Source organism: Belonocnema kinseyi, chromosome 6 (genome assembly GCF_010883055.1).
Source record: "Belonocnema kinseyi isolate 2016_QV_RU_SX_M_011 chromosome 6, B_treatae_v1, whole genome shotgun sequence".
Taxonomy (NCBI): domain Eukaryota; kingdom Metazoa; phylum Arthropoda; class Insecta; order Hymenoptera; family Cynipidae; genus Belonocnema; species Belonocnema kinseyi.
Window position 1 is genome coordinate 145,499,489 of NC_046662.1, and position 26,773 is coordinate 145,526,261.

Here is a 26,773-nt window from a genome sequence, read left to right on the forward strand (position 1 = left end):
GACTCGAAAAGCTTTGGAAAATGGTTCACAAAAAAAATAGGCACGAAAAATCACGTTTTTTTTTTGTTTAAACTGCATTTTGGGATAATAAGTAAATTTTTTAAGGAATTTCATTGGCACCGTCGGAAAGAGGAGATCTTACGCAATAAAAATATATGTGTCTCAATTTTTTCTAGTGTCGAATAGTCTTAGTTATTGGCCGTTGAAAAGCAGTGTACCGGTAGTGGCGTTTTGGCCGTTTAAGGGTTAATTTTTTATAAATAAATTGATAAGATTACAGTTGGAGTTTGTAAAACTTGAATCGCCTCTAATTGGAAATTATTTTTATTTATAAGTTAAATTTTTTTAATAATTCCATTTTGAACGGTTTAATTAGCTTTGAATTTTTAATGATAAAATTTAATACAAGATTTGCATTATTAATGTTGCAAAAATTTATATTCTCAGTTTACCGTAAAAAAAAAAATTGGTAGATCTGCAAAAAGGTCGAGCGATCCTGGGTCACGCTGCACCTGTAGATTGTGGAAACCCCTGCCTTAGGTATACTCATTTAAAAATTCTCAGATTTGTCCTTTTGTCTTCGATATCGCATTGCGACTTATAATTTCCTTAGCAAAACCGAAGCGATATAAAGAGGATAAATTTCATATGTTAAACTCCATAAGACATCAAAGCTGCTTTGTCAAGTAGTGGAAATAAATTTTTGTTGTTTGTTATTTGACTGCCAGAATTATTTGACAAAGGGGCCTTCTGAAATGTCTAAAATGTGATTTTTGTAGCTGCCGTAACATAAATGCATATATATTTTTCTCAAATTTTTTCAATTTAGGTGCAATTTTTCAAAATAAAACCTAGATTAACACTTTTTTTATAACTACGTACGATCATTTATCTTTTATTTACTTGTCGCTGTTAAATATTCTTTGAGCGACATAGTTTAGTTATCGACTGTACTAAATAGGTCAGACAATATGTGTATCAAAATCGTAGAACTTTTGATTGGAATGACTAATTGATAAAAAGAGATAGTTCGAGTTCCAATCGTGTAAAAAACTACAAATTTTGCCGACGTTTCATGAACATTGCAGTTCACTTCTTGAGGGCTGACCTGAAATTGAGGTATCATGTTCTATTTTTCTTATGTATACTCTACGATGCCAATGATTGACTAGAGCGCCTCACCGTGAGGGCTGTGCGAACCTGATTGGCCAACCAAATTTTTTTTAATTCGGGAGGACGGAAAGCCAAATCGAATTGTTATTATATCCATTATCCCTATTGATGTTATTAGGGTGATTTAAGATTTCGATTGCTTTCGTAAAGAGAGATACTATATCGAAACTCACTATGATGTCTTGGGGTTGAATGTGAATCTGTTGTATCTTTTTGATTAAGTCAAATGAGTTTTGGCCGTGAGTGATGGAGTTTCCTGTAAAAGGATTTAGTTTTGTGGCGAGGAACCGAGTTAGATTGTAAGTTGGTGAGTTTATTGTACTGACGATCGGTCTGAGTGGAATGTTCTCTTTGTGGATATTTGTGAGCCCGTAGAGTCTTGGAGAGATGGGATTAGTAGGTATTAGTTTAGATATTATTTGGCCGTCAAGTTTAGAGTCTTTGAGAAGGGTTTTTGTTTGACTGAATATTGATTTTAGGGTCCTTTTTTAAATTTTGTATATGTATCGTCAGTTAGAAGGTTCATGATTTTGTTGTCATAGTCTTCTTTAGTCATTATTACTGTATTCTAGCCTTTGTCTGAGGGTAATATTATAATATCTTGATTCCAATTGAATTCTTTACTTGCGGTTTTTTTCTTGCTTTGTTAAGTTTGAGTATCTGTTAATTTTGTTTGCCTTACTCGAAGTAATTGGTCAAATTTTATTTTTTATTCTTGAGTGGAAACTTAACACAACAAGAAAAAAACCGAAAATAAAGAACTCAATCGGAATAAAGATGTTATAATATTACCCGCATAAAAAGTCTCCTCCCACTATCACACATCTCAAAAATAATCAGTTACCAACTCCCTTGTTTACATAGCTGTCTCCATAACAGATAAAGATAACTTACTAAAGTAATTACAAAACATTAAACAAACCTAATACAGCACGATTGCACAAACAAACAAATTGATAAAGCAATAAGAAAATAAATTTAAAAATAAAACAAGTCAACACGACCTATGAAAGAGAGAAAAAAACTACCACCACCCTACTCTACATCCAATGTGTCACAGAAAAAATAGGAAAAAACCCCAACAAACACAACATGCCAACCATATTTAAACTACCTGCGAAAATAGGACAACTACTAAATAACCCTAAAGACAAAAAGGCACCCCTTAGTGATCCAGGAGTATATAAAATCGCTCGTTTAACATTTTTTGAAGAAAATTTGTATTGTTGAATACCATGTGCGACGTCGTATATTTCTGTTATATAATAGCTTTTGTTAAAATATAATGTAAAAAGATGGGCAAATATACGTGCAAATATTATTGTTGATGTACTACACATATTTTTCAATAGATTTTGTCATGTCGAATTCAAATTCGGCTTTAAATTATTCTAGGACGTCTTGATTCTAAAAAAATGCAATCGTAGTTTCTATTTGAACACATCATAGAATGAATGATTTATATCGAAGTAAATTTATCCATTCGCCATACCTAAGGGTGCTTCATGCCGCTGACTTCAAATCTGAAGTTCAAATTTCGAAAGTGAAAATGGTGAATACAATATGGCCGAACGAAATTGTACAAATAATTATGATAAAGAAAACCTAATGCAATATGTGAATTACTAACAAAATAAACATTAAGAAAAATAGTTGAAATATTAATTTCAGTGGCTGTTTCTCAGAATAATATCCACTGAAGGAAGACTGAGAGAACATGAATAGCTTCAAGGAGCTGTGCAATACCTTCATAGCACCGTAGGAAGAATGATGACTCATCACCACCGACAATGTGAAAAAAGCATCAAGAACTATTCCTCTCCGGGACCTGATGGTGTCAAGAGGTTCTGGTGGAAGAAGTTTCCTTCAACCCACCAACATTTTTCCCGCATTTTCATTTCACACTTAAAGTCGGAAGAACTTATTCCGGAGTGGTTGGTGGAAGGGCGCACATTACTCCTGTCAAAGATGGGCAACTTAGCTGAACTGAAAAATTACAGGACAGTTACTTGTCCGAACACGCTGTATAAGATCTGTACAGCTATCCCAAATGATAGGGTTGTCCGGACAATCGGATCTGTGTAGCAAGAAATGAACAGCATTCTACCAGCGTGACCTATCGATGGACTGTATTAATTACCGAAAGCTTTCGATTCGGCCTACCATAGACTTATTATATGTCTTGGAAAGCTTAAAGGTTCATCCATACATCGTGAGGTGTGTAAAGAGATTGATGCTGCTTTGGAAAAGCAGATTTACTATCTCCTCTGGAAAACATCGCGTGACAACTAAGAACGTCACCTTTCAGAGAGGTGTCTTTCAGGTGACACCATGAGTCTACTTCTCTTTTGTCTCACAATACTGCCACTGTCTCTCGCACTTTGGTATGCAGAAGGATATTTTTGCTGCAAACCTGGAAATAAAAAGCATAAGGTCAGTCATGTGTTTTAAATGGATAATCTCAAGAGCAATGCTAAAAATAAAAAGCAACTACACCAGCCCTAGGGATTGTCAAGAAATAATCTCAGGAGGTTGGAATGAAGTTTGGTTTAGAAAAATATGCCAAGGTTTTGTTGAAGCGAGAGAAACTTAATACATCCACGAAGATCCTGAGCTCGTCGACAGAAGCGCTATACGACTACTTGGCACTGGAGAGACTTATATATACCTGGGCGTGCCAGAGAGCCACATTAAGGACGTGAAATCTATAAGGGATAGTCTCCGACGCACATACAAACGTCTGATCTGGCAGATTTGGTTTTCTGAACTGTTGGTGAGGAACAAAGTATCTGCAACAAACAGGTTTTCCGTCCCGTTCGTACTCAGTTAATTTGGAGTGGTTCCATGGACGCAGGACGAACTTAGATCTCTTGATATCGGGACATGAAAGGTTATTCAATTGAACAAAATCATGTGTCTTAAGTCTTCTGTTTTGCGACTCTGCATCTCACGCGGTCAAGATGACCGTGCAATACTGAATCTTCATTGTCTTCACAACAGGATTATTAGAAGTACAGCACATATAGTCGTAAATCGACTCGACCCTCTTTTTAAAATGTTCAGAAAGCATAAAGAAGTGGACAGAAGAGCGGTTCTGTACACAGCAGTGGAGAATGTTGCTGAAACACTTGGCCTTAACTTCAATATCAGGGGTGAACAAGAACATCCAATATTATCTATCTCGAGTTCTTACTCCTGAAAGCCCGGATTAAGAAAGCGCATAGGAAAAACTTCCAGAAACAGCTGCTCAACAAGACATTTTGAGCCAAGACATTCCCGATGATAGCTGCTTAGCGTGTCATGCACACCCCTAGCATCTAGGACAAATACTATCTAGTTTTCCAACTCATACGGGAACGACATACAACGAAAGGTACAAAGGTCAATTGTCGAAAATGTCAAGTGCGGCACATACGGAAATTTCATATTCTCAACAATTTTTTCTGTTACCCAGAAGCAAGTTGCCAAGCTTTCACTGGTTAATAGCCTGAAAAGCATCCCTGCGCGACAACAAAATGCTACGACCCTTGCGGGAAAAATGGAAAAGGCGGTCGTCCTTGAGTTGCTCCGTCTTCACGGCCCTTCGCGGTTGTCCTTCTGACAAACTTTTATTTATATAGAATATAGCGCTTAGAAGATGTAAATAATGTTAACGGAGTTTTTAAAAAATATGTTGTGAAAATTATGTAAAGATTAATAGCCTAAATGAAACAAAAATAAGTGGAGTAGTAATTGACTTGGTATGCTTTTCTCATAATTGCTGTGAAGATTTTTTATGTTGGCATTAAAGTCTTATGAAAGACTTAGGTTATGCCGGAATAGAACGGATCTCAATCTAAAAGAAAAAAAGTAGTTCCAAAAAAGAGGAACACCAATGGGCTCGCATATGTCACCGGGTTTAGCTGATATAAATGTGGACAACCTGGAATCAGTTATTTTATTAAATATAGGTTTCCAAGTACCTTTGTATATTGGTTATGTCGATGACATAGTAGTAGCTCCCCAGAAAATGAAGTAGAAAACGTTTTACAAGTTTTCAATTTAAACGATTTTGGTGTTAAATTTACATCAGAGAAGGAACAGAATCGGGTAATAAATATCCTGGATATCATTTTCAAAAGAAATGACAGCTAAGAAATAAATTGCAATTATTTTCGTAATCCAACGTTGTACGGCAAATGCCTCAATTTTTATTCTAGCCACTTAAAAAAATATTTAAAAAATGGAGTTTTCCATACGGTTGACAGAGCAATTCTCTCCGATAAACAATTCCATCAAGATAACTTCCGACTGGTGGAGAACACTCTCAATTCGAACTTTTAGCCGCAAAAGTTTATTAGAGAGAATATCGATCTTAGATTAAATATTTTTGGCTAAAACGAACAGCGTAGAACTCATGAAATAGTTCAAAACGCGGAAATTAGGTAATTTATTGGCATTCCGTACATGGAAGGATTATCTAAATGAATCGCGAGAATTCTCGGATAACATGATATGACTATGGCATTTGAAAAGTAAGGAGACCTTACATCAGTATATAGACCTAATGAAGATAAATGAAATAAATTCCACAATAGCAATATTCTTTATGGCATTTGGTGCAAAGGAACAAATTTTAATGCCGCTTATATCGGTCAAACTGAACGTCCGTCAGGAGTACGGGTTTAAAACACATAAGAGACGCAAATAAGATCCCTGAAAAAAGACAAAGCTTAGTAAGCATAGTATGGTAAAAGATCATTTTTTCGATTATGAAAAAGCAAAAATTCTTGCGAATGAATCTTAATATCGTAAAAGTCTGGTGATAGGAATGTTGTCATATTACTGGTATTATGAATGCGGTCAATTTAAGAATCGATGTAGCAAACCTTTCAAAAATATGTTTGCCTGTTTTAAAGAGAAAAAAATCTGAAAACACGTATATGCTGCGGTCGCCATGCTGGGTAGTGACCCACAGACCGAGCCCCATGTTGTCATTCTGTTTTACTATCGCAGCTTTGTAAAAATCAAAGTGCTTTTCTTTCAGTTTTCTAAAAGTCGTTGAACTTCATTACCTCTGAAAAAACTAACTTCTTATAGTATTCAGAAACTTGTTTTTGAGTTGACACTTATTTGGTTTTGTTTTTTGGAATTATTAACTTCCTCTAGAACTATAAAAGTGTGTACTTCTGTTCAACGTGCTTGTGAAATGTGTGGATATTGTTTTTGTTGGATTACGGAGGGTTTTTTTACCTCAACTACAATCGCCTTCCCTTCTGCAAGGAAACGGCAAGAGTACACAGAGAATGGACGGAGGGGGAAACAGTGAGTTTTGGAGAGGGGTTGGGGGGAGCTGCACGACATAGAAAAAAATTTTCTTGCATGATTTCTTTTATTATAGTGTTATAGGTTGTTTATTTCTAAAGTAGGATAGACACCTTTTGTTTAATTAAATATCTGACACTCATGAGGGCCATATCCGTGGCCCAAGCGTTTCCAAATTTAAACTTTTTAAAGAAATGCACGTTTCAAATTAAGTATGTTTATAAGACCCTAATGGCAATTTAACAATTCTTCACAACAATTTCTTAAGCAGCAGAAATTTATTCGATTACTCATAATTCAGATTGAGGGCGTAGGTGTCAACTTTTCGAAAAAGATATTCTTTCATACGCACTTCAACATTTCTATTATTACTGCAAATATTAACCGATTTTCATTAATCTTTTTTTCACTTTCTTCAAATTATCTGAATAAAATAATTCTGCTAATTAAAATTAAATTACAACCATGCTTATCCTGATATCGTTCTTTATATTTGATTATTAAACAAAATATAAAACTTTGATCCACCCTTTGCCAAATTTACATCTGATTAATTTTCTGTAAGAATTATATTTAATTTTATGTCGTGCACATTGCATAGGTTATGTGCCATGAGGAAAGGGACCTTAAAATTACAATTTTTATCTGCAAAATCGAAATTCTTTTTAAGCTAAAAATGACGACGTGAATCGCCTATTTCGATGCTTGCGCACGGCCCGAGAAATCTAGTCTCACCACTTTCCACACATCTTTCCGTTCTGTTTCCGTGTGACTTGAGAGTTCCTTTCACTCGCTAAACGCGAAGCGAGAAGATGCATGGATGCATACTAATCCTAAGGTCCCTTTCCTCGTGGCATGCCCCATAGTATAAAATTAAAATAGTTCTTCTAAATTGTAAACGATTCACGTATACCTATAAAATAAAACATTATTTTAACGGATAAAAATATTTAATATAATATTTTTAAATTTGAAACTTTAGTAATTTAAAATGTTGGGAATTTATTAATTTCAGAAATTTTGACAGGTTGTCTACTACCGGGAAACCCCGGGAAAACAGGGAAGACGCCTGAAATATTTTCTAAATCCTGAAATTTTTTTTAAGTATCTACTTTTATAACTTATTTTTCTTTTTTGCCATTTTATGTTAATTATTTATGTTACTTACAAGAATTGTTTCTAATACCTATTTCGAATTGCGCGTCAACTGTAGCTAATCAGTGCGCGGCCCTAACGCAAACGCAGTAGCTCATGGCACAAGCATGAACAGAAGTGCATGGTGATTGGTCAGTTCGACACCGGCAAACCTGTGGAATCGCGTGGTAATCGTCGAGTATGCACGCCTGGTTCTATAGGTGCAGATAACCAATAAAGAGCAAGCATTAGTCAATCGCACTTATTGTGAAGGAAGTTCTTATGAACAAGACATCTTGTTGCCTTAGATTAGTTTTGCCAGGCTTCGCGCAATTGGTACCAATCCTAACCTTTACAGTAAAATTTGAGAGCTCATACGGGTTATGGCGCGCGTAAACTTTTGTTTGTGAGATTCGACTAAACACTGAATTGAAATCTACGGATACCCGTCAACGAAATCAAATGATTGAAAGCCTTCTGTATTTTTATATGATAATCAAAGGTAAGTGTCACCATTTAACCCAATAGCTTACATACTTTGAAAATTTGTCTCACGTCGATGTTGTTTTGTTTTGAATTCCACGAAGGAGACTAACGCTAATGACCTTTCCACGGCGTTGATATTTAGATTCTGCTTAACGTGGAAATGCAGAAATCGTTCTAGCGTAAAAGTTTTTTTGTTTATTTTTATTAAACTAAATTCCTTTTTAAATACTTTTTTTAAATCTTCAGTATCAAAACTAATTCAGGTGCTTATGATATATTGGCTTGCTTTTAATAATCATTTACCTTTATTGAACATTAAAAAGTCAACATTATTTTTTTAATTAGTTCAGCGTGAAAGTTCTTTTATCATTCGTTCAGATTTATATGATTAAAACAGTGCAGGTTTTTACTTACCCGCTATACAGTAGTTGTAAAGTATACGTATTGTCATAATACTTTGATTTTTTTAAAGGTGAACGGTTTACGAAGAAAAAATGGAATTACAGCTAAAATTCACCACCTATTGTCCGAGTTATGAACAAGAGTTTCCATGGGTTGATAAATCTCAGTTTGGAAATAAATATGCATTTTGTGCATATTGCAGTAAGGACTTCAAGATAGATTTCATGGGAAGATCTGCTCTTTGTTAGTCACTCGAGAAGCAGAAAACACACTAAAAATTAAGAGAGACATACGAAGTCTTAATATGGACTTTTTTCTTAAATCGAAACGATTCTTCAAATAATCCGACAAGTAAGTTTGTTTATACTAATATTACATATTAAAAGGCGAATCTTTCTATCAATGTCAATAAAATTTAAAAAATTTATGATTTAATTTTCAGTTTTCAGTTCTTTGGCAATCTCTAACGGGTGTACTGCAAATAATGTTGCTGGTCCTAGTGGAGATATTATTGCCGATTCTACGGAAACCAGTAATACAGATTTAGTATCTAAAGCAGTAATAAATAGCTCTATTAAATCTTTTATACAATCTCTAGCTGTCATAAAAGCTGTAATTATTTGGTGTCTAACTGCAGTTTTTAAGTATTATAGTTTTCGTGGTGCAGGTGATGAGGTATTGGGGTTTCCGTTGATGTTTGAAGATAGACTCATAGCATCTGAAATTCAGCTGCAGAAAGATAAAATAAGTTATACAATTAAATGCGGTTTAGCGCCTTACTTTCAATAACAATTAAAGGACCTTATAAAGGATTGTAAATATATTGTAGTAGGTTTCGATGAAATCCTACACAAAATTTCACAGAAGCAACAGATGGACGTTGTTGTAAGGTATTGGAATTCTGAAAAGGATGAAACTGATACTAGTTGTTTTTTTTCGGTTTTCTTGAAAGTACGAAAGCCATCGAATAAAAAAAAGGGTTTGAAAGAAGGAGTAGGAGTAGATAATTTATCAAAAATTATGGAAGAGATTAAAATACAAAACGACTTTGAAGGAAGCAGGAAACTACTTTATAAAAAAATGAAAGGAAACAAAAGTACAGAAATGGTCAAAATGAGAAATAGTAAGGGGGAAATGGTATATGATACAGACGGAATACTAGAGGCTTTCAGAGACTATTTTAGGAGACAATTCGGAGATGAAGCTATAGGACACAACAACTGTGATGTTGAACTCGATGCGATGGAAAATTCAATTGAAGAAGTCTGTGTGCATGGACATTAAAGAAGCTAGAGAAGTATGCCAGGACAGGAAAGTATGGCGGCAAATAGTTAATAAAAGAGTGTCAGTAGAGTGAATGACGCTTGAAACAAAAGACCTTGGCTACTAATGGACTCAAGTGGGGAACCTTACATAACGACTTCGTGAGGTTCTTCGCGTGGGGTGATTGCTAGAGAGATTGATGAGCAATCTGGGTCGGAGCAGTGTTGCAGAACGAACATGTTATTTACTTAAATAGCACGAGAATTCCGGATCAATCTGAAAAATCTCTATCCCTTCCACACACTACTCCTTTCCCCTGCCGAGTGAGTCATGCCTACCCCGAGAGGGAAATGGCCTAATGGTGTAATAATAATAATAATAATAATAATGCAAGTATGTATGGATGGCCCAGCAGTTAATTTCAGTATGATTAAGCAGTTGAAGAAAGAACTAACTGAGGAAAATGCAGATAACTGTGTTCTTATTGAAATCTGTAGTTCCGATCTTCACAACGTATATGGTGCATGTAAAGCTGGTATCAACAATTTAAAATTGAAAATCGAAATATTTTTATGGACCCTGTATTATTTTTTCCGCGATGCACTTGCTCGCCGAGGATATTATGTTAAGATAACGAACACCTATACATTCTCTCTAAAATTTTGCTCCATAAGATGCTGCTACTTTGGTAGAGTCTTCTCTAAAAGAATTTCAAACGGATGCTCCAATGGCACCTTGCTTATACGAAGATATAAGATACTTTATGATAAATATCATGGAACGTTTTGTAAAAAAAGAAGTCCTCGAAATAAATTCTTCCATTGTGGCAGCAGATTTTAAAAACGAGGAAAATCTGATTCGTGCATTTGACATTGATTTAGGTTTTGAAACGAAAACTGCAATTGCAGCTGTTAAACGTAAGCTACCTGACGAAAAAATAGCAAGATTCCGAAAAGATTGCTGAAATTTTCATCTCGGCCTTACTGAAAAACTGAACGAGCGTTCTCCACTGCTGCACAACATGGCGAGATTTATTTTTTGTGTTAATCCTACTTTAATAGAGGAAAGTCCTCTTGTAGCTGAAAAGCGATTGGTTGGAGTTTTGGATCTTTTATGTACAAAAAATATGTGAATCACAGGATCGACAGCAGATAAAATAAAACGGAAGTATAAAGATGCGTGCAAGTTACCTCATGTGATTTGAGAAATAAAGGCCTATAAACGAAAAGTACTACGCTTAGATCGTTTCTGGGTGAAGATCATTGCTTGAATTGTTTACTTCGTAATCAAACTGTATCGAAAAGTACTTATTTATAGAAATGTATCTGTAAAAATTCGACTTTGCTGCAGACTTAATTTAATCTGTCAAGGAAATTGTTCCCGAGTATGGAGTAATATATTTCAGGAATATTTTAGTATAATTAAAAACAAATCGTGACGAGAGAATTTGTACTTTTTATGCACCAGTCCTGACAGACAATTCGCTGGTGCAATGACCAGCCTCATGTAAAGCCGAAAATGCGCGAACACGAACCCAAGCTCGCCCGACTGCATGAATGAAGAACTAATCAGCTGCTCCCCAATTTATTCTGGTTTTAAAATCCTCAGTTACCATAGAATTATTAGATTTTTTGCGCAGAGGAAAATATGATTTACTGTATGTAAATATATATATAGGAGACAAGATTTCAGGGCCTAAAATAACTAAATACATTATTTTACAGAAAATCTTGGTTTCTACTTAAGTTTCCAGTTGAAAAAATTGATTTTCAACCCGAAAAAATACGATTTTTCAACCAGATATGAATTTATGAATAAAGTAGATGCATTTTCAAACAAGAAGAATAATTTTCTACCTAAGAAGATGAATTTTCTGCTAAGAATGACATTTTTTGAAAAGAAACTTTTCCAACAAAATTGCTCAATTTTCATTTTTAAAAATAAATTTTAAGTTAAAACAAAAATATTGAATTAAAAATGGACTAGTTAAATGTTTGGATAATAAATGGAATTTTCAACAAAATAGTTCAATTTTCAAACAAAGAACTTAACTTTCAAGTAAAAAATTTTAATTTTCAACAAAAAATGGAAGTTAGATTTTGAGTTTAAAAATTAATTTTCAATAAAGAAAAAAACCGAATTTAAAACAAAAAGGGAAATTTTCCAACAGTAAAAAAAAAAATTATTATCCACAAAAAAAAACAAAGTTTGCATAAAATATATTTAAATTTTAACTCACAAAATTTAATTTTAAAACAAATAATTTATTGTTACATTATGTAACGGATACATTATTAGTTTTAAAAAATACAACAACAAATAAAATATTTTAATTTTCAACAAAAAATATCAGTTTTTATCAGAAGATGAAACGCTTAATCTTTATCTAAAAACATAATCTCAAACTATATTATAACAAGTTTCAGAAAAAGGTGCATTTTCAACGAAAAAAATGAATTCCTAATTAAAATAGATGATTTTATAAAGAATAATTTTCTACCAAAAAATATGAATTTTTGACTGAGACAGGTGTATGTATGTATGTATGTATGTATGTATGTATGTATTTAATCTCACCCTTTTACGGGTTTGAGGGCCTCCGCTCCCTGTACATATATTTACAATTCCATCAGTATTAAGTTTAAAAAATTTCAACCGAACATGATACATTTAAATGTTCAGTAAAAAAAAAAATAATTTTCAGCAAACAAGCACTTGAATTTTCAACAAAATAATTCAATTTTCGACAACAAAAGAAAAAGAATTTTTAACCAAAATAGATGCATTTTCATACTAGAAGAATAATTTAATTCCAAAACAGATGAATTTGTAACTGAAAACGGTCAAATTTCAAGCGAATCAATAAAAGAATTAATTTCTAACACCAACAGATGGATTGTCAAAAAGAATGATTTTTTAACAAAAAAGAGGAATTTTCAACTGAAAATGATAATTTCTAAAAACAAAAATGTCAACAAAGTTGTTAAATTTTTAACTTCAAAAATGAATATTTAAACTAAAAAAATAAGTATTTAAATAAAAATGGACGTTAAATTTTTAGATGTGAAATTGAATTTTCGACAAATTAGTTTAATTTTCGAGGGAAGAAATGCGTTTTAAAATGAAAAAATAAATTCTAGGCCAAAAATGAAACAGTTAAATTTTCAATTCATAAAATCAATTTTGAACAACAAAAACAATCGAATTTACAACAGAATAGTAAAATTTTTAAACACAGAAGTAAATGCACAAACAACATGAAGAATATTCTAATAAAAAGATGAATTTCCTACCAATGAAATTAATTTTCTCTAAAAAAAACAAATTTTGAAGCAAGCACGTAAGTAATTTTTCAACTTTAGAAATAAATCTTAATTTAAAAAATAAGTATTCACCAAAAAATGGAATAGTTAAATTTTCGGATAAAAAACTAATTTTTCAACAAAGTAGTTTAATTTCCAACGAAAGAAGTTAATTTTCACCTAAAAAAGATACATTTTTAAACAAAATTGGAACAATTAAATTTTCAGTTAAAAAAATTAATTTTCAACATAAAATCGAATTTACAATAAAATAGTTACATTTTCAACCAAAAAAAATTAATTTGTAAACGATGAATAATATTCTTTTTAAAAAAGACCAATATTCAACAAAATACATAAATTTTCAACTACACAGTTGAATTTTCAACTTAAAAAGATAGTGTTTCAACCAAAAATGGAATAGTTATATCTTTAGTAAAAATATGACTAATAACCGAAAAAAGAAGTTATAAAAAAATATTTAAATTTTCAACAAGAACAAAATTAATTTTCAACGATAGAGGGGAATTTACAACCCGAGAACTCGATTTTTAACAAAAATAGATGATACATCTTTAAACGAAAAGAATAATTTCAAAGTCCAAAAAGAAAAAATATCAACTTTTTAAAAATTTGTATGTCAAAATGAATTACTTTAACATAACAACTGATTTTTTTAGCAAAACCGTTGCATTTCTAAACCATATATATGAATTTCTAACAGGAAAGTTAATTAAAAAAAAATTTTCAACAGAAAAAGATGAAACCTCAATCAAAAATATGTAATACAAGAAGTTTCATACCAAAAAGGATTGTATTCAATAAAAATGTGTTGGACTTTCTTATTCGTTTCCATTAATAATTTACTTCGAATTTGAGGGGAAGAACGAGAACAATTGTTTTAAATAGATATTTTAATTGATTGAGCTCTAATGTAATGTTGTCGACTAATGTAGTGAAATAGTTTGTTTTTTTGTCGATAGAATGATGATTTTTAATCTACTTATTTAAACTTTTTTTACCGAAGAGAATAAACATTTTGGTTAAAAATTCTTTTTTTTATATTATTCTTGTGTTAAAATTTAATTTATCACGTTTTTGTTTATTATATGTTTCATATGTTCATATGTTTTATAAGTTTTATACGTTTTTGTTGAGAATTATTTTTTTTTAGCTGAAAATTAAACTATTCAATTCCTGGTTTCAATAACCATATCTCGAAGCAAGCAGCGCCAGTTTTTTGATAAAATGTTTAAATTTTGTTTAGTAGTAAAAAATACGTGAGAACAATAGCACGTAAATACCAATGATGCTCAGTGAGTTTTACATGCATTCCAACAGCGAGCCTGTTCACCCTCGTCAAACTCCATTCGGCAGACTTCCCGAAGGGAGTCGAAGTATCGGGAACGAATGAACCCGGGCATTATTAGGAGATTTCGGCAAGTTAGAAAAGTTTACATTATGAAATCATTGATTAACACAATTTCAATTAACAGAATGAATTTATTTATATAATTACAAAAAATTAAAAAAATGATTCATGAAAATCGGTTATATTTCAGTCGCCTCTTTCCCGAGATTACAGAATGTAGTATTCCCTTCATCTCGCTAGATGTCACGACGTTCAGAGTGGGGGGGGGGGGGGGGGGGGGGGGGGGGGGGGGGGGGAAGAAAATTTACACCCACACGCTGATACTTTGCGCGTTCCAAGCCAACCTCATATTCTTTCGTCGTGCGTTAGAGGTTACACGTTCCAAGATTAGATATTTTTGTTTTTCTTTAGTTACTTTTCGGTCATTCAATTTATGAGTGACAGTGAACACGAGCAATAAAAGAAAATCAGATATTGAGCTATTGAGTGTAGAATTTAAGCGTTTAAAAGAACAGTTGGAAGAATTGCAAGCTCTTCAGGAAGAAGAAGGATTTCGAGGATTCGAGTCTGTTGAATGCGATACAGAAGGAAGTGGTGATGACGGGAGTAATTTGGAAGATAACTCTCCATTAATCCAAATCAGCAATAAAAATTCGATGAAGAAAACTTCAGAAGGTATGGTTAATCCTATATAGGCATTATGTTTGGGATTTTAAGTTTTTCGCTCCATCACAAACGTGGAAGTTATTTGTGGTTTAAGAGATTCGAATAGAGATGAAACCTTGGAACAACATTTTAAGTGGTGAAATATACAAAATATTCCTACTTGATATTAAAACGCTCGCATGACGTTCTAATTTTTGTCTGCTATTTCCTACTTTACTTTGTAATTGGCCATTAAGCAGGCATAAACATGTGTTCTCGCATGACACATGGCTTGGTAAAAGCCGCCATGTTTGAATCCTTTGTTCTCTTTTGCTAGAGGTGAAACGGTTACATGTGTGCTCACAGGGCATACTGACTTTGTAAGGGCAAACCAAGCTGCCATTTTTCCTTCTTTCTCTTATGATTATAAATTCAGACAATAAACCGCGCTCGAAGAGGCATTTACTTATCAAAATATGAATAAATGGAACTTAGCTTAGTTATACATTTTACTATAGATAAATCTCATATAAATGAATTATGCCTTTTTAGATGGCAAAGAGAACACCGTAAACAAGATGTTGAAGAGAATGAAAAAGATGAGGCTGATATAGATGATGAAATTGCAGAGATTTTTGTCCAGGATTCACTCGAATCTAAAACCTTGAAATTGAAGGTACATTCGACAATTCACAAAAGATGGAAATATTGGAAATATTGTGTACACTTATTGAAGAAAAGGAAAGTGTCGATAAAGTTCTCTTATTAGAACGCCTACATGATGCAGGAAAACTCATCGCCGACATGATGCACAGTCAGACTAAGTCCAGGATTGCCCTTGTTCTAGCCGGGGTCGATAAAGAAACAAGAACTGTGCTTGAAGACACAAAGTCAGTGGAATCTTTATTTGGTAAAAACCTAGCAGAAAAAATTAAAGAAGCAATAAGTATGGATAAAGTAGGTTCTTTAAGAAAAATTTCTGGGCAAAAATTTCATATACCACCATCTCAAAGACAGGCTTTAAACTCAAGCAGTCTGCTGGGAAAAAGGCTGTTTCCCAATTCATCAGGCTACTTTCAAGGCCACCCGTCGACTCAGGCAAGATCGCAACTGTACTTAAAAAACAGGCCACAAAATCAGCCATTCAACCAAAAAGCACAGTTCCAGGGGTACAAACCGAGGATACAGGAGAAATTCAAATAAGTGTAAGTAAGGTTGCAGGAAGATTAAAATACTATTTAGAAAATTGGTTAAAGATTACATTAGACAACTTTATTTTAAACTGTATTAAGGGCTTTAGGATAAAATTTGATGCGAAAGTAGAACAGGGAAAGATACCGTTAGTTAAATTTGATTCAGTCAAAGAAGTCAATAACTGTCAACAAGCAATAGACTCACTATTAGCAAAGGGCGCCATAGAACCTTTCAGATCAGATAAGAATCAATTTTTATCGACCTATTTTCTTGTATCTAAACCAGATAGATCCTTTTGCTTCGTTTTAAATCTAAAAAACTTGAACGAGTTCATCAGAACAGATTATTTTAACCATTCGGTTTGAATGTAAGCCCGTTTATTTTCACGAAACTGATGAAGCCTGTTGTAAATAATTTAAGAGCAAAAGGACTGGTGTCAGTAATATACCTTGATGATATGTTATGTGTGGTTAAAGGTTTTGAATCTTGCAAACAAAATACAAAAGATACAGTTGCCTTATTAAATTTTTTGGGGTTTTTAGTAAACGAAAAGAAAAGTAATCTTACACCATCTACAAGATGCAAGTTTCTCGGTCTTATTATCAATTCAGTACAATATTGTATTGAACTACCAGATGAGAAAAGACGAAATTTAGAAATAGAAATAAGATCATTTCTCACCAAGTCTTCATGTTTAGTCATTTAAATTGGCAGATCAATACATTATTGGTTACGATAAACTCTATTAAAACAGGTGATTTCAGAATGGAAATTTATACAGATGCTTCTGGCACAGGTTGGGGTGCTACGAACAGTTTAGATCAGATTTATGGATTTTGGGTTGATGAGCAAAAGAAGTTTCATATAAATTACGGAGAGCTGTTAGCAGTAAAATTTGCATTGGAACGGTTAGCAGATCAATTAAATAACTGCCAAGTCCTGCTTGGCATGCAATGATCAGCAGATTCATAAAAGGTGCTTTAGATTGAAACCGGCTAAGCCGAAGTATTCTCACACATGGGATGTGTCAATAGTCCTAGATTATTTAAAGAAGCTGCATCCTTTATAGAGTTTAATCTTTCAAGATTTAACTGACAAAGTAGTAGTACTATTAGCGTTAAGTACAGGGCACAGACTTTAGCTAATTTAAAATTAAGTAATATCCGCTAAACTCCACAAGGTACAGAGATAAAAATCTCAGATCTCATAAAAACGTCGTATATTGGTAGGTGTCAGCCTTTGTTAACTTTACCAAAGTTCAATCAAAACTCTAATGTATGCGTATCTTCTATACTACGAGAATATATAAATATTACTAGACAATTAAGGGGAAATGAAGATAAACTATTTCTGGCGATTAAAAAGCCACATGCGGCTGTCACTTCTCAAACCATTAGTACATGGATTAAAAAGGTACTAGAAAAGAGGGGTATCGATATATCTGTTTTTTCTTCTCATTCAACAAGACATGCATCTACATCGGCTTCCTTACCTAAAGGAGTCGATTTAAATACAATAAGATGTACAGAAGGATGGTCTGAAAGGTCGCAAGAGTTTGCCAGATTTTATAATCGACTAGACGTGTACAAAAAAATTCGATCCGACTTCGAACCGACATTGTACGCGCTTCGATTGTCGAAAAACCGCATTCAATTCGTGCCACTTGGTTCGAATTTTTCGATTCGATTGGCCCATCGTTTGAATCTCGAAAAACGAACTTCAGCGAGCGCTGTCATCGGTTCGAATTTTTCAATTCCATCGGTCCGTCGCTCGAATGTGCAAAACCGAAGTTCGACACATGCTATCGTCGGTTCGAATTTTTTAATTCGATCAGATCCTCGCTCGAATGTTGAAAACCGAAATTCTGCGCCCACTGTCTTCGGTTCTAATTTTTCAATGCGATCGGCCTGTCGCTCGAATTTCCAAAACCAAACTTTGACGCGTGCTGTCGTCGTTTCGAATTTTTTAATTCGATAGGCTCGTTGCTTGAACGTCGAAAACCGAACTTCGACGCGTGCTATCGTCGGTTCCAATTTTTCGATTTGAGCCGACCCTCGGTTTTCTCGATTCGAATGGCTCGTCGATTGAATATCGAAAATTCAATATGCGACTGACAAAAGGCATTTTAAGTTTCTAATTCATAATAACGATTCCAAAATCTAAACCGATGCATATAGAATGCAGATTGAAGATCCAAAGAGACGTGAAGACAATACTGTGCCAATGTGCTGATTACTATTACGTGACCTATATACAGTTCAACAATAAAAAACGTATCATTAATTTTTAATTCATAATTAAAAAGTTCTTATGTGATAAAAAGGAACTAAAAATAATGATTCCTTATATGTTATGCATGTTTAAATTTACAGAATGCTTTTACAGGTTTTTTTCAATAAGTTGCATATCATTAAATAAAATTTTTTATCAATTTTATCCTATAATATTTTTGTGCAATATTATAAAAAGAAAAGTAGAACCGATTTTAAATGATTTTAACTAAAAGTTATTTGCAGATGGCATTAGGGCACTAGGAGAAGATACGAATTTAGTACCATCCCTCCGAAATTTAAATTTTTCCATTTTTCTTTTTGCTAACGTATGTATGTTGTTTGTTAATATTTTTCTTTGTACCCTTTTGGTTGCCCGGCTGGTAGGAAAATCAAAATTTCTTGTCAACACAAATTTCGAAAATTTTAATGTTTTTTTTTTCAAATCTTTGCACATAGTTTTATGCGGATATTATGAATTATTATTATTCGTTATTAGTCAATAACTTAAAAGTTTCAGTCAAAATGGCGGATAAAAAAACGGCACCGCTAACTGTTCAGCCCTAGAACTTTTAAAGAAACAGAACGGAAGAAGTACTAGAATGTACATTTATGCAGTCTCTGAGTATTATATAAGGACTGAGAAAACAGGTGGTGGAGAATAAGTAAAGAAAGATTTCCACTCGTAGCGAAAGCAGCGTCTCGATACTTGGCTGTACAAGTCTCATCTGTGCAAAGCGAAAGATTATTTTCCATTACTGGTAATATTGTTACTCCAAAGAGAAAACGTTTGCTTCCTAAGCATGTGACGCAGCGATCTGTACTTACAACCAATTTGCGCAGAAGGAAGATATCAATTCTTGCTTGCGAAATTTTCTATCATTGAAATGTAAAGGTTTTTAGTATAACTTAGACGACTTTTTATAAAATTTTATTTATACTTGAAGTTTTTTCGACGTATAGGAAGTCCTTTAGTCTTCAGTTTTAATGGAAATCTTAAATTCTCATCATGTAAGATTAACATCTCCACATCGGCATCTCTCCCCAAAGCAATTTTTCTCAGTACTTCCAAAGATGACAAAAGTGCGGCAACTCTCCCCAGTGGCATCTATCACCCCAAAAAATTTGTTGAGTACTTCCAAAGATGGTAAAACAGCAGCAAGTTTCCCCAGCGGCATCTCTTTCCCAAGAAAATTTGTTGCGTATTTCTAAAGATGACAAAACTGCGGCAAACCTTCCCTGCGGCATCTCTCCCTCAAAAAAAATGTTGCAAGTATTTTCAAATTCGGCAAAACTGCGGCCAGTCTCCTAAGTCGCATCCCCCCCCCCCCCCCCCCCCCGACGAAGAAAATTTGCTTAGTAATTCCAAAAATGGCAAAACTGCCACGAGTCTCCCCAGCGGCATCTTTCCCCCAAGAAAATGTTTTAAATACTCTCAAAGCTGGCAAAATTGTCGTAAGTCTCTCCAACGGCATCGCTCACCCAAGACAATTTGTTAAGTTCTTGCAAAGATGCCAAAATTGCCATCTTAAAAACTAAAAAAAAAATTTCATGATAGAAATACCACTAAGGAGACTTGCCACAGTTTTTCGATCTTTGAAAGTACTTGAATAAATTTTCTTGGAAAAGAGATGCCGCTTGGGAGACTTGCCGCCGTTTTACTATCCTTAGAACTAATTGAAAAATTTTCTTGAGGCAGAGATGCCACTTGGGAGGCTTGTCGCAGTTTTGCTATCTTTGGAAATACTCAACAAATTTTCTTTGGAGAGAGATGCCGCTGGAGAGACTTGCCACAATGTTGTCATCTTTAGGAATACTTAACAAATTTTCTTGAGAGAGATATGCCGCTGGAGAGACTTGCCGTAGTTTTGGCATCTTTGGAATTACTTTGAAAACTTTATTGGGGGAGAGATGCCGCTGGGGAGAATCCCCGCAGTTTTGCCCATTTTGGAATTACTTAGAAAATTTTCTTGAGGAAGAGATGCCGCTGGGGAGTCTTACCTTAGTTTACCCATCTTCGGAAGTACTTGAAAAAATTTTTGGGGAAGAGATGCTGCTGGAGAGATTTGCCGGTGTTTTGTCATCTTTAGAAATACTTAAAAAAATGATCTTGGGAGAGAGATGCCGCTGGGGAGACTTGCAGCAGTTTTCCCATCTTTGGAATTACTTTGAAAACTTTATTGAGAGAGAGATGCCGCTCGGGAGAATCTCCGCAGTTTTGCCATTTTTAGAATTAGTTAGAAAATTTTCTTGAGGAAAAGATGCCGCTGAGGAGACTTGCCGCAGTTTTCCCATCTTTGGAAGTGCCTTAAAAAAAATGTGGAGGAAAGATGCCACTGGAGAGACTTGCCGCTATTTTGCCACTTTTGGAAGTACTTAACAAATTCTCTTGGGTGATAAATGCCACTGGGGAGGCTTGCCGCATTTTTACCATCTTTGGAAGTGCTTACAAATTTTTCTCGGGGGTGAGATGCCGCGGATGTGACCATTATTGCTTAAAGGCTTGCCACATTTTTTCCACTTTAATGTCGACTGGAAAATTATTCTCGAAAAATATAGAAAAAATTAGCAGATTCGCATGCATTTGGTCAATTGTTATGCCCTTAGCATTCAACGAAGTGAAGTTAGCTAGTGATTGAAGTGCAAATATCTTATTGTATATGTAGACGGTCATGACTTTTTCTGTACATCCCGGCTTTAGTTTAAATATCGACGGCCATGACGATTGATATATGTGACTTGAGCCAAGGTCGGATAGGAAGAGTGTTTACTTAGAGGAAGACTTTACATTTATATTTTTATTTTTGAGAGATTAAATAACACATCGTTGTCAGCAATCAACTACAGGAAGCCTATGGCACCACGGGATATACCAGTGAACATTGCATGCCCATAACTATCCGATAATCTCAACAAACGGAAATCAGGTGGGTGTTCACGAGACCGCCAGCCTCAGGGCCAGCGTGAACTTCAAACATGGGGTCACGCAGTGATCATTCTCTCTCCGACTCTGAAGCCGATTTGGACGCAGAGAATTTTAATTACACTCGCGATTCCTTGGTTAGGGAACTAACATCCGCACCGAACAGTATAAATCTCCTCAACCTAACCTCAGATAATGACGCCTTGACCCCTAACAATACAATCCCAAACCAGCTATCTATCGACACTGCTAATGCTATGGATACTGACCCCCCAAAGAATCCGAATGGCCATCCTCACAACCGAACAGCTTGATCGCATTCTTCTGACCGGGCAGGCAGCAAGAGACCAGCAGAAGAGAATAGTGCATCTTTGAACAAGTAGCCTTGATCCTTAAAAATAAATACCAAAATCACAATGGAGGCCCATTCACTGTTGAGGTAGACTGTATTGATAACTCCTCTTAACTCACTACCAGTAGGGAAAATTCTCCATAACTATTTTAATGACGAAATCCTAGGCTGAGAAAAGAAAGGCCCCTCCAGAACCAATGTCCTCTGCAGATCTGCATACTGAAATACAACCATCAAATCCGCTGCTTTCTTGTACAAAAAAGAAAAGGCTGACCCGAATAGCTACATCAGGTATATCTACTCTTTGTCTCCCCAAATTGAAAGCAACCAAAATCAGACTTATCCACACTTCAATTTCTCAAACTTCCCTACTTTAGGTGATGTCAATCTTGACACAATAACGACGACCTCAAAGCCCAAGATTTATAAAACAGGATATAAGCTCGCAGTGAATAACTCACTTCCATCCTGCGGTCCACATAACACGCCCCCATCACCTGTCCCTATTCCTTCTAAAAAAACTAATCTTAATAATCAAGCTGCCCATTCTTTTGCTCAGTTCTAGACCAGAGATCCAAGTCCCTTTGGAAATGGAATCTGCCTGCAAGACCGAAGCGCTGACTCTACTTGTGCAACCTCTACTTTTTCTAGCACTCACTCTACTATTTCCGTGAACCCTGAAAATCTCATGAATATGATCTCATCCGTAATGGAAATTTTACAACGATTTGCTTCACTCCTTTCGCTTTTAAATGCTGGACTTACCGACCAATTAAACAACTCCATCAACAGTATAAATGCTCGTTCTCTCTCTAGAAAATAGCCACCTAATAATTATTCTATATACAACAACTGATTAAAAACATAACTAACCGACTCCAATCATAAATTCATTCAGCCATTTCTTATATTAAATTTCACATGGGCAATCTAAAAAAAGTAAGAATCGTACATTGGAATTGTAGAGGTATCAATAACAAAAAGCTAACCTCGAAAGAGTTCTGTATAACTACGGTGTCATCATGCCGAATGAAACTTTTGTTTAAACTAAAAATAACTTTTTTCTCAAAAAATTTACCATAATCAGAAATGATCGCTCCGATAACCCCGGAGGAGGTCTACTAATCACAATTAGAAATGATATTCCCTTCTACATTATACCCTATGGAATTCCCAACTTTTTGGAATCAATAGCAATCTCCATTCCACACTGACCGCTTCTCTTCCATCTTCATAGGAGGCGACTTTAACTGTCACCATATGCCATAGGACATTGGATACTCTTGCCCCAATGGAAACAAACTCCTCGAAGCCACTCAAAATTCAATATTTAGCATACTGAATTATGGTTCTGCAGTTCCACTTCCATGTCACCACCATCCTACAAATTAATTGCCTTACTTACGAATTCTCCCATAAATATAATTTAAGGAAAGCGTGTTGGAGTACCTTTCAAAGCGTTCTTAAAGCCCAACAATTCGATAACCTGACAATCGAGAGTTCCCCTCTTATACCCCTTAAAAGCGTATCACAATTTATTAGAATTAATTGACGAGGCTCTCCACAAGACAGGTCCAAAAATTGAAAGTAAACCTAAAAGAGACTTCCAAAATTCTCCGCAATGCTGGAATGAAGAATGCTCAAAATTTTAATGCCTTAGAAAAGCCAGACTAGGGAGATATCGTCACTCCACTAATTATAAAAATTACCTAGACCTTCAAAAAATCGAAGCTTCCTCTAAACGTACCTTCAAAAAAACTAAAATAACAAACTTTAGATCCTTTTGTGATTCATTATCTCTCAATTCAAAGTTTTCCAACGTCTGGAACACAGTTCAAGGATTTCGATACAGGTTGTTATCTACCCCTTCCCCAACCACTGATAAGCATAATATCGAAGCCACCAAAAAATAGAAACATTCACCGATAAATTTTGCGAATCCAATTGCCCCCTCGCTGACTTATCTCACCCTCTCCCTCTCCCAAACAACCCTCCTTCATCCTAATACCTAAATCAAATTCAGACAACTTCCGCCCAATTGCCCTTGCTTCGTGCTTCCTTAAACTGCTAGAAAGACTAATTAGCACACGAATCAACTGGTGGCTCCTTGGAAGATCTGCAATTTTTTTCAGAATGTCACCTCCGAAAGAAATGTATATTTTAAGGTTAACAGCTCCTGTGCTGGACCTTACAAATTTAAAAGAGGCCTTCCCCAAGGATGCGTCTCTAGCCTAACTCTGTACAATATCTATACCTTAAAAATCCACAAACACATCCATCCCATTGTAAAATTCTTTAGTATGCAGATGACATAGTCATATACATAGGAACGGGTAACTTAGATGAATGTATCTATATTCTCCAAGAAAGTATCGTCCCTCTTCAAAATTCCCTTAAAATAAGAGGCCTCAATATATTTGTGGAGAAGACGAAATTCCTAATATTTAATGTAAATAAATCACTTGTTCACACGGACTCCCACATCACTTTAAATAACCAAAGAATTGCCCTCTCCTATGAAGTCACCTTCCTGGGTATACTTTTTGACTCAGAATTGGTATGGAACGCTCACTTTCTACGCTTAATCGAAAAAACTAAAAAAATTATTAATATTATTTAATTTCTTAGGGGTACCTGGTGGGGCTCTAACACCAAAACCTTACGCATTCTTTACCACTCATTCATCAGAAGATCCCTCGAATATGGTTGTCAAATCTCGTCCATATATAAAACTAAGCCATTCGAACAAATCTGTAAACTTCAAAATCGCATCCTCAGGCTTATTCTTGGCTACCGCTAATCCACACCAATCCCAGTCATGTTCTATGAACTTAAAGAACCTCCTCTATCCCGCAGATTACAATTATTAACTAGAAAATTCACTCTTAAACTCCTCTCTTATGAGGAACACCCAAATTTAGACCCCCTTTATCGACTAGAAAAAATAACTGCTCGAAAACTACATTCAATATAAGAGAAGCTTTCTACCTATTGAATTCTTTCATTAGTTTAAAAAATATGAATAAAAAATTATGTTTTCTTTTAGCCCTATCAACTATTTCCTACATTACACCCTTGAATTTGAAACTCCAAACATCAATTTGGATTTGGGAGAACTCCTTACAAAAAGTTCTTCTCCTAATTTAGAGTTTAGGCGATACGCCGAAAATACTCTTAAAAACTTCACTGCGGAAGCTATTGCTATCTCCGAAGCATTAGAAATTATAATAAACGATAATATCTCCCCCGCAACCATCTGCTCTGATTCTTGCAGGGTTCTACTTGCTTGGAGAAATTTCAATCACTCAAATACCAGTAACTTACATTTTCAAAATTAGAAATCTTCTCTCGTATGCTAATAATATAAACCTTAAAGTCAATCTTATATGGATTCCTGGACATAAAGGCATTTTCAAAAACGAAGTTGCTGACAAACTTGCCAAATTAGCACTAACTCAGGGTACCCTTTTAGAATGCAGAATACCTCGCACAGATTTCTACAAATCATTTTCGGATAAGCTAAATGAGATTTACAGCGCTGACTTAAAAAGTGATAGCGACCGCAGGAGAGGAATGTTACCTCCGTTCTGTGCGGAAAGATTTCTGTCTGATCCCAATAGCCCAGCTTGCTATCAGATAATCAGATTTATTAAAAATACGGGTCTATCGGTATAATTACTATTTTCACCTTCCTAATTTAAATCTATATTTATCACCTTTGCTTACTTTCACATATACTTCATGCTTGGAACTCTCATGATTTACGGCACGTGAACACCACATATAAAATAAACACCTTGAATCGCAATCATATGCTTTTAAATTTTCCGGCCTTACACAAGCTACACACCCATCACTCCATCTGTAGTCTACATACAGCATTATATCCAACTAAAAACAGAAACAGAGTGAACTATGTAATAGCAATGGCCGGATAGGTCTTGCTCTAACCAGCAGGAGAACCTGAGCGAAACAAGAGGATCTCTCGATACATCTAGTGCTAAAGGAAATAACCACCTAAAGAAAGAAAGAAAGACGGCCATGACTTAACTAATATTTTGAGGTTACATTAGGAAGTTATAACTTTATTATAAGTGACTAGAACGCACTGATAAATCAAAGAGAGTGGAAAATTAGGTAAATATTTGTCGGTGCACTAATTCTTGTTTATCCATCATATTTTGTATCTTGCATAGTTTGACTGTGAGGTGGACTTTTTTATTTTTTGTTCGATAAAAATTTGGATTTTCAATTTTTCAACAAAATGCAGAAAGTTTTTATGATGATCTTGTATAGCTTTAAAAAAGTAGCGTTTTTATTGTCTGGGCTCTCCTTATATCGTGCGCTGTTTCGCTCAAAATTTTAATTTTCGTTTTTTATGCAAATTTTGAAAATGTTGTAACTCCTACAATTTTCTTGTTAACAAACAAATTCGCGAAGATAAATTGGCTCACTTGTCGAGTACTACAAATAGCTGTACACATAATGTGCAAATATAAAAATTACTTTTTTCAAAAATTTTGAAAATTCTTTAACTTTTTGAATTTTGATAAAAAGTAGCTGACTAAAACAAGCTTGTCGTTTCCTTTTACATTTCAAAAACGTTTATCAAAGATTATTCTAATCTAAATATATATTCAAAAATGATCGTGCCTACAAGCCACCACTACTACTACAACTACAGACAGACATACGCCTTTGTACAAACTGTTTTTTCTGTCACAGGGGGTCTTTTAACGTGAAGATTCAGTGAAAACCGAATAAGTTAATTTTTACATAAAACTAATACTTTCTCTTTAGGATGAGAATGTAAAATCACTGAAAATTATATCATTGTTTATTTTACACATAAAATACCAGGTGTATACATATGAAACCGGTATTGCCATCTACCGGCCAGTAGGCACACTTGTAGGCACTGTCGGAACTTACCATTTGTGCTAATTGGCGTAT

General features: G+C 34.6%; 1 protein-coding gene across 5 annotated transcripts in view; it reads left to right on the forward strand.

The window, feature by feature from the left end:
• The window catches only part of LOC117174319 (ESF1 homolog), a 247,024-nt gene that overhangs the window by 14,608 nt on the left and 205,643 nt on the right, over positions 1–26,773 (forward strand). The window contains exon 2 of one of the 5 annotated variants that reach the window (XM_033363327.1): positions 15,634–16,286. The exons of 1 other annotated variant lie outside the window; for it this stretch is intronic. The gene's annotated coding sequence lies outside the window, so the exon portion shown is untranslated. Of the gene's footprint in view, positions 1–14,331; positions 14,508–15,633; positions 16,287–26,773 lie in introns of all 5 variants that reach the window. 3 more of the 5 variants (XM_033363328.1, XM_033363330.1, XM_033363331.1) reach the window with 3 other exon arrangements.